The sequence below is a fragment of the Rhipicephalus sanguineus genome, chromosome 6 (genome assembly GCF_013339695.2).
Source record: "Rhipicephalus sanguineus isolate Rsan-2018 chromosome 6, BIME_Rsan_1.4, whole genome shotgun sequence".
NCBI lineage: Eukaryota > Metazoa > Arthropoda > Arachnida > Ixodida > Ixodidae > Rhipicephalus > Rhipicephalus sanguineus.
In genome coordinates this window covers 16,612,528-16,621,206 of record NC_051181.1, presented here as the reverse complement: position 1 = coordinate 16,621,206, position 8,679 = coordinate 16,612,528, and the positions used below count along the sequence as shown (strand labels likewise).

General features: G+C 45.1%; 1 long non-coding RNA gene across 1 annotated transcript; it reads right to left on the bottom strand.

The window, feature by feature from the left end:
* Window positions 1-639: 639 nt before the first annotated feature.
* LOC119395616 (uncharacterized) lies at window positions 640-5,507 on the bottom strand. Its single transcript, XR_005184268.2, has 2 exons — window positions 5,021-5,507; window positions 640-899 (listed from the first exon to the last, which is right to left on the bottom strand). It is a non-coding gene; the product is annotated as an uncharacterized LOC119395616 (long non-coding RNA).
* Between the last annotated feature and the right edge of the window lie 3,172 nt (window positions 5,508-8,679).

Genomic DNA, 8,679 nt, shown 5'->3' with positions numbered 1-8,679 from the left:
GTCGCACCACCCATATACACACAAATGCGAATATACTACATCAAAGTCCAAGTGCCAAATTGCCAGACAAACCTTTTTTTTTTTCTCAATTCAATTCTGCCAAAGACAGCATCTGAATAGAACCACCTCCTCGCCTTTGTCGCCAATAACCGAGACCATTAATCTTTTCAAGCTGCCATGCATAACATTGTATAATGTACATGTATTAACAACTCTCCTCTGTAACACTGGCATTGAGAGTAAGTTAAATAAATAAATAAATGACTCGTGTTCAGGCACATGCAGTTTGGTGATGCAGTCAAATTAAAATTGGGTGCTTGCACTTGTTTGGAAAGGTATACAAAGGAAATTCGTTTCGGGAAGTTTAATTATAGTGATTTTTGTTTTAAGTGAGAAAATTTATGTTGAGCATCTGCCGCGTATTTGGACGTCAGCTCGTAAGTCCGCTTCACTGTGCTGCGTGCTTCCTTGGGGCAAAGGAAAGATGCAGCGGCCACACGAGTGGTAAGATCGTATGCTGCTTTGTGTATTTCCATGTTTTCACAAGCATTCATCGGCTTTCTGCAGTGCTACCGATCCACCATGTTTCAGATGGTTTGTTCAGAAATATACTGTTACAGTATAATAAAAGTACATAAACACTGGGGATACACTTTTTATTCTTTTTTGCAGCTCCCATAAAGGTGATTCGCACAGATCATGGCTTGAAGCCGTCTGCTGCTTCAGTTTCTTACGCTTGGATCTTCAGCAAAGGTGAACTTTGCTCGGGAGATTGCGGCGCCGATCGAGCGCACAAATATTCCGCAGGTCGTCCTTTGGCCGCATCCCTTGGAAGCACATAAAATAAGCATCGTGAATGATGAGTCTACTGCTTCCTTGTCATACTTTAGGTGGAGAGCCTGTAAAAAAAAAGTTAGAGTGATAAGTATCTAAAAGGACGGTGCCACCTTACAATTACGGTGCTGAAGTGAGTGCCAACAAATGCTGCACTTAAGTGCAAGGCTCATTCTTAAAAGATGTTAAGGGCCGGTTGCTAAGTATAAAGTTGGTTCTTGAATGTGGCAGTTAGTGATGAGAAAAAAAAAAACTGGGGGCAGCTACGCACTATGGCACGAAGACTGAGGAGACAAAGCTAGTGGTGTTCCCCTCCTCCTCACCCTCTTTTCCCTTTCCACCCCTTGCTATAATGTACTATATAAGAATATGCTATGCTTCCCCATCTCCCCTCCTCCTCACACTCACTTCTGTTTCCTTTCCCTTTCCCATACTATTGGGCACGAAGCCCACCACTTGAAAAGCTGGCGCCACCGTCAGCGTGACAGATAGGCAGGATCAGCAGCAGCGTTGTCTGCTTAGGGAGCACCTACATGTGCTGAAAACAAAATTTTAGAATACCACCTGTGCTGTAATTTTGATTAAATGAGCTGTTCTCCCGTTTCGGATGAGCACTTGACAACACTTGAAAGCACAGAAATATGAAAACGTGAGCTTGGGCATGTTGGTATTCCATCTTAACACCTATAGCGCACAGAAAGGACAGGAACACAGAGTTATGGTGCGGACACAGCGCTAGCAGACATAGCGCTGTGTCTGCGTCGTACTTCTGTGTTCTTGTCTTTTCTGTGCGCTATCGGTGTTAAGAAGCAATATGCAATCCCTGTCTTTGAAGGGTTCTTATATGGTAGGCCAGTACTCGGTGCCACAGTGCAGGATGCACGCAACGGAGCCCAGTGCCAGCTTTCACACGTGTCCACCGGGTAAAAAGCTGAGTGAAGGTTGGATTGTGAAACTTAAAAATGGTACATGATCTCACACTGCCATAGGTTGGCAAACTCACTCATGAGTCGACTCACTTGGAGAGTCCGGCTGCGTAATACAAGGGCTGTCCGTAAAGTAAGGTTCGCAGTAATTTTTCACAATAAAAAACATGCTTATTGGCATTAAATAATACATGTTTGGAAAGCTTAGACTTTCCCCTATTTTTCAACATAATCACCGTGGAGATCAATGCATTTTTGCATGTGGTGTACCATCTTATTTATGCCTACATCGTAGAACTCTACTGCCATGCCACGTAGATAGCTTAAAACCTCTTCTTTAAGCTCCTCTTCGGTTATGAAATGAATCACATCCAGGTATTTCTTCAATTCTGGGAAGAGATGGTAGTCACTTGGGGCTAAGTCTGGGCTGTAGGGCGGGTGAGTGACAGTATCCCATCCACATTTGTTGATGAGATCAATCATTACACAGGCAATGTGCGGACGAGCGTTGTCCTGATGGAAACGCACTCCCTTTGTGAGTACGCCTCTCCTCTTGTTTTGAATCGCGCGGCGAAGGTTCTCCAGCGTCTCACAGTAGCGGTTCGCATTGATTGTTGTACCAGCGGGCATGAATTCGCACAACAATAATCCCTCCTGTCCCAAAAAAAACTCGCCATCACATTGCCGGCATACAGTCTGTTTGAACTTTCGCGGCTTCGGCGACTCTGGATGTTTCCACTGGTGTCGTGTAGTGGACCCAGGTCCACTACACGACCCCAGTGACAATGAAGTCCAAGAATTTCTCGCCATCGGTTTCGTAGGCCTGAAGAAATTCGCAGGCTGCTTCAACACGTCTCCATTTATGGTTTTCTGTAAGCATTCCCTGGACCTACCTTGCAGAAACCTCTACATACCCTAAATGGTCTGTCAAAATTTTGTCAATGCAGGTCTTGCTGACATCAGGGATCGTCTCGCAGAGCTCCCGAACCGTCACCCTTCGATCTTTCAGCATTGTTTCTTCCACTTTCGCAGTTGTTTCGTCCGAAACCGATGGGCGTCCAGAACACTGTTCGTCATGGACGTCTGTACGTCCGTCTTTGAATTTTCCGCACCATTTGCACACATGTTGAATGCTCATACACTTTTCCGTAGACAATTGGGAATGAATGTCCACCGGCGCAGTGTTTTTTGCACACAAAAAACGAATCGCACAGCGTAATTCGCACCTGACGGAAGAAGCGAGTGGGAGCTCCATTTCTAATGGCTACCAAGCCTGAGTGTCGCAGACAGCTCGCCGGAAGCGGAGACTACGAGAGGGAAACCACGCTGCGTGACAGAGACGCTGAATCTAGCGCAGCTGTGTGTTTGTGACTGCAGCTCCTTGGGAACCTTATTTGACAGAACACCCTCATATTTTGGCAAGATTATGTCAGAGTCAGTGCAGCTGAGGAAAATTTTAGTGATTCTGAGTCCGAGTGATACCGCCTCCGAAATCTCTGCTAATGAATCCGCTCGTGCCTTGCGTTGAAAAGGTCGTGCAACTGACTTCGACGTTGTAATGAGTGACCCGTCGACCGGGTGGACGAACGATTTGACGCGACTGCTGCGCCGAGGCGGACGCATAACCCCTCCAACTCGGAATTCAGTAGCCGGTAACGAGGAATATCGCTCGTCAGAGCTGAAAGCTGCTGACGGAAAGTTACGTCCATGTATTCCAAAAGGACATGCTTCTGGGCTAGTTGGTGCATGTATTGCTTAGGTACAGAAGACTGTGGTACAGAAACAGTTGGTAGTTGGCGCTTCTCTGTCTTCTCTTCTGCTTCTCCCTTTTTCAAGAAATGTATTTCGCGCCTCAGTCTTCTGTACCTAAGCAATTACGTCCATGTAACTGTAGCAGCATCGCCTATGAAGAACACAACGGTGACCGGCCTGCAAAATGAGGTGGACGCGCGAGACTGGAAGTCTCAAGCGGCCAGTGCCGAGCACTTTCGTGTACTCTGTCCCGCATACAACAAGTGCAACGCTGTAGAGGCTAGCGATACTTCGAAAAACAAAAATGTGTTTGCGCTAACAAATAGTTCAATGTCTTTACCGCCAGACTGTGATTTCTTTTTCAGGCTGAGTAATACATGATTTGTGCCCTAATTAGAAATAAACAAACTCCGTTATGCGGCTTTTAATGTGCTGTTTCACATCACCTGGCGTTTCGTTGTTTCAGTATTTCATTTGTAGCCGGTCGCGATGCCTCACACACAGGCTCGTGCTCGGCTCACACGAGCATTCACAACCGCGAAAACTAAAGAAAGCGGACACACGGATTTATACATTTTGCTGACCGAACAACTTGCACAGCTTCAACAGCGGTGCACTTGATGTGTGAAAATGAGTGTAGTCAGGTCCGCTGAGGTACCACAACAACTTGGCTGCCAGCAGCGGCCTTCCATTTGGCAAAATACACTGTATGTACTTATTATGTCGATGGCTTGGTCGTCATTGCTGCCCGCGCTATCATGCCCCGACTCCACCGGCTACATCAACAGACTGCGAGTTTCATTCCGCACGCTTCGTGGCCCTGAACCGGGCTGCCAGCAACATACTTCCCATTTTCCTGCAAAGCTGGCAATGTCGGAATTCTAGGTCGCCAACGTCAAGTACGGAAGCCACTGCAACGCGCTTTATGCGTCATCCATCGCAGGGACGAGCATTTTACATAGCATTTCCTCGACTATAATGACATTGACACATGCACTGTGCATAGATATGTGACACGTGTGTTTGCTTACATCGCTCTGTTGCACATACCTTTCCGTTCTCGTCACGGTAGCCTAGTTGGTGACACAACGGAAAACAGCACCTTCCAACCATCTTTAGCAACACATTTCCAGCACAATTCACAACGTGCGGGCTGACTGCCATGCTAATGAAACGTCGCGCACCTTCAATAGCAGTAGGTAGTCAACCTAGTCGCAGTGTCATCTGCTGCATGCCCTAAACATGGTGGCTTGGAGTTGTTCGCATGAAGGGCGCTATGAAAACGGTCTATACAGCAGAGGAATGAGCAATTATGATCGAGTTAAACAGAGTGACTGCTGATATGAGGCTGCTAGAAACCTGCTTTCACTTGTGGAGCTGATGTTCGGCCCTCATTTTCTGTGGTTGGTGCATGAAGACTTAAGATTGTGTTTTGTTCTGTCTAGCACATCTGAAGAACCTTGTACCAGTGCATGCACGTGGCCCTGTTAACATGAGAGTGTGTTCACCTTTGCAGCTCGCAGATGATGGTGCAAGGAGAATGCCAATATCTTCGTTATTGCACATCTCAAAACAATTCTTCAACATATAATTCCCGTCCAGAAGTGTTACGTCCTTTAGTCATCCTACTGTGTTGCTCCTGAAATGTCAATAAAAAGCACAATGTGAAAATTTGCTTTGGTTTCTCTATTTAAAGACATTATTCAGAGTGCATGCCCAGACTCTAAAACATTCATATTGACCAAGCATATTCACTGAACCAAGTGTGCAATGTGTTCAAGAACAAATAACTTCCAAGATTAGCAACATTTCAGTCCATAATCAGAATAAGCATTCCAACTATTTCTCAAGGTCATGAATTAAAATCATGTTTTGCGTCAAATTTGACAATAGCAGCATGCTTGGGCACAAAGTGCATGTTGATGTTGGGCAGCAGCTTGTTATGCGCAGTTTTTAGCAAATCTTTAACATTCATTTTTATGCACGTGGCTTTCAGTGACAATGGCCATACGTAGTAGTGTAATAGGGTTTATTGGAGAACAACAGATGCGCCACAGCGGTGGGGCTGCAGATGTTTACAGCCAGCCACTTTTGTAATGTGCAGAATGCTGAAGCGAGCAAATACATTTGTTTTCTCAACAAGGCCTGTGCATTGATTGATTGTGCCACTTAAAGGTCCCCTGACAACGCAACTTCAAAGCCAAAATCTTTTGTGTTACATTCTCCCGCATACATAGGTAACTCAAACCATGTATTACTGGTGAACGTTGTCTTAAACACATTTTAATATGGTTTTAAAGGAAGCGCAAGTGCCCGAATTGGCGACAACTTGTGGCCTCATTATCAGTATGATGCATTTAGTGGCTACTCAGGCTCACTGATAATTCACCTGTTCTACGAATATAGTCGACGTCAATGATGGACAAGTTTGCAGGGCGCACAATGAGGGCTATCGTCATTCACCTCTCTTGCTTTATTCTTGGGCTGCTTTCTAGGTGCTTCTGGATGCTTACGCCAGTGGTATTTTAAACATTGCAAGATATAAACAAACATTCAAATAGTGGTGAGGTTTTTTTTGTTCCCGAGGGGGACTGTGAAATGGGTGCCCTGCCGGCAGCTGTACTCTATACTCAGTTTCATACATCAGGTGCAACGCTGTGGAAGCTATGCAAGAAGTTCGGCCAGCAAAACGTGTAAATCCGCGTGTCTTTTGCTTGGCCTCCGCGATGAATTCCTGCTGTGCGCTGCCAGTGCTAATCGCGGAGGCCACGGTACAAAAAAAAGAAAGAGACGCTAAGCGATCCAGAACAATCTATCGACAGCACTGTAAATAACGGAGTATGTTTATTTCTTGGGCACAAACCATCTTCTTTTATTATACAGCCTAAGAAGTGAAACAAAATCACAATACGTGTGGTAAATTCATTGAACTGTTTCTTCGCGCGAACGCATCTATACTGCAAGAAGTCTCGTTAGCTTCCATGGCATTGCACCTGATGTATGAAACGGAGTATAGTAAACAAAATTCGGCAGAAGCTCCCTCGTCAAGTCACCTGCTCAAGAAACTCAACCATCTGAACGGAATGGAGTCACTATTTTAGCACTTTACTTCTTCTCATGCTGGTAATAAACTGTTTGTATCTAAAAAAAAAAAGGATTCGGAAAAGTTTCCAAGTCACTGTGGTATGTGTGTAAGGTGATTATGACAGTGCACAGCTTCATATTCGTTGTGTGACTGTCAGCTGATTATCTTGGAATATCTCTGCTAGGTACACAACAGTGAAGTTGCTAAACGAAGTTTGCCACCTAAACATACGGAATGAAAATAATGCTTATGGAGATTAGATGCAGCAGTCTATAATACAACATATGTGTCACTGCTGCTGGTCCTGGAACAACTGTAACATAAGCATTACAACAGCTGTAACTTGCAACAGTATAGTATAATAACAGTAATAGTCACGGAACTTTCAGTTGGCAGCGAGCATTGCCTGCCTATGTTACAACATGCTCCGTGTTGACATGAGCTGCGTGACAGAGTGTATCGCAATTTTTTTTTCTCTGACACCATTGATGCCCTAGCTGAGCTGTACGCCACAAATCTAGCAGGTCGTGACTTGTAAAGCTGACACATCGTGCAAGGCTTGTAAGCCATCTGGCAAGCGGTGTTGCTTCAGCTCATTGCTGCAGTGGGCATCTTGCTCTCGCTATCCACTCAACCTTCAAAATTGGATAGCGCAAAATTGAACAGGTCCTGTGCATCTGTGTTCTTTCTAAGTCCTGTTCGATTTCCCGTTATGCAATTTTGAAGATTATGAGCCAACTAGCCTATCAACATATTTTGTTTGTTATCCACCCAACGCCCGCAGGATCCACGTGTCTGCGGCTGTAGCTTCATCCCTGGAGACACAAACACTTTGCCCGAGTTTAGGCTGATCGGTGATCGTTCTCATATACCTTTTGTTTGTCCGCATGCTTTTGGAGATGGTCACTACACAAGAGAATATAATAAGAACAGCTGATAGTGTGGCGGCACGTTGCAGAGCAGATCTCAACCACTCCACACTCTTGGTCTCTGTTGCCTGACGGCGCGTGCTCGATGGAGCTTGACCTGTCGAGTGTGCGTGATGGTTGGCTGTTTGACAAGTTGAGGAGGCAAAGCAGGGTCAAGGAGGGTGCCACTATAATTGCTTGCAGCTGCCTTGATATGCAGTGCGTGGCTTAATTCATGGTGCAAATGATTTGATGATGATGTAGCCTAAATTCTTACAAAATTTCACAGACAGTGTCAGGGTCCCTTCAAAGTCAAGTTTACTTGGCTCTTATCCTATTCGAAATTATCTTCGTGAATACTTTGTACAAAGATGAGGCTGACATGTCTAGTTTAAATTCTTTCATGTCACCATTTTTTGTATTACTAAAACATTGGCGTTTTTCCAACTCTCTGTTACATTCGAATTTTTGCATCTTGCCGTATGACCGTGTGCGGTACGGCGTCACTCTCTGCATACCTTTGCAAAAGAAGGCGGCTGAATGAATGGCTTGGGCACTCCACGCAAGCATGATTGATACTGTAAGACATGTTTCGGTATATACAACTAGTACAAGTAATGGCGAAGTTAACGAAACATCGCCCTGCGCACTGTTAGAATAAAATGATAAGTCGTTCTTTAGCTGTTTCTTGTTTACAAGTACCAGGTTTTCAAACGCCCCAGTCGGTCAACAGGATTATTCATTACCGCAGTACAACGAATCTAAGAACTTGCCTAGGATTAACGACAAGGGAGTGCCCTTACTACTAGTTGATGAGATAATATCAGTAGTGGTTATCACTTACGCAAAGCCGAACATTGGACGAGTTGGTGCAAGTTAACCATGTCGAACTGTAGCGACTGTAGTGCATGAAAACGCACGATGAGTTCTTCCGCAGCAAATTTTTTTCTCCTCGCGCAGCGATCGTGGATAAGCCTCTTGTGCTGCAGTTCGAAATGTTTATCACGCTCCGAATCCACAACGTAAGAACGGCAGCATGGCTATATTATCACAATTTGTTATGTAACAGGTACGCTGGCATTTGTGGCTATTACGCGCGACAGAGACTAGCGAAGCAAAACTCGAAATAACAGAGATGGCTACTTACTTGCCGAGGCAAGGCAGCGCAATGCAG